This window comes from Ceratina calcarata, unplaced genomic scaffold, assembly GCF_001652005.2.
Source record: "Ceratina calcarata isolate Rehan_Ccalc_2016 unplaced genomic scaffold, ASM165200v1 scaffold3183, whole genome shotgun sequence".
In the NCBI taxonomy this organism is placed as follows: Eukaryota; Metazoa; Arthropoda; class Insecta; order Hymenoptera; family Apidae; genus Ceratina; species Ceratina calcarata.
This window is the reverse complement of record NW_017154465.1, coordinates 1-655: the sequence shown is the minus strand read 5'-3', so window position 1 is coordinate 655 and position 655 is coordinate 1.

The window sequence follows — 655 nt, the reverse complement described above, 5'->3', positions numbered from 1 at the left end:
ACATGTATAAATTATATTGTATTTTTACGAATAATATAAATTTTACCCATCTGAAAAACATTTAAAAATAATTTTTACTTCATATGCGCGTCACATATGTAATCTTCTCGTTCGGCGGCAACGAAACAGTAGTAGTAAGTATGTAAAATAGTAGTAGTAATAAGTGTGCCGAAGATGCCCGCGAGGACTTCGATCGCTTCGATCAGTGCCCGCCGAATTGTTTATGCCCGCGGTAACGAGATACCCTGCCCGTACGGGTAAAGGCTGAGCAGCTCTGATATAATACTTACTCTGTTGGATATTAATACTAACGCATTACAGATACGTTTGGAATATTTGTATACTATGTTGTATATCCAGATTGGCAGTATACATAGGATTAACTTTATAGTCGCAAATGTATTTCAGAAATCAAATTTAATAATTCGGAGAAACCGATAATTTATAATCGCACGTGTCACATACACCGTTATTATAATTTATAATCGCACATACATCGTTATTAACAACAAGCTGTTAAAAATGTATATACGCAATATTAAGAAAGAACAATGCGCCGTTTCCATTGTCCGTGATTGTTTCAGATGATTTCAAACACGGTTTCAAATCAAATAACTATATATACAGAATATATATTGTATATATATATATCTAT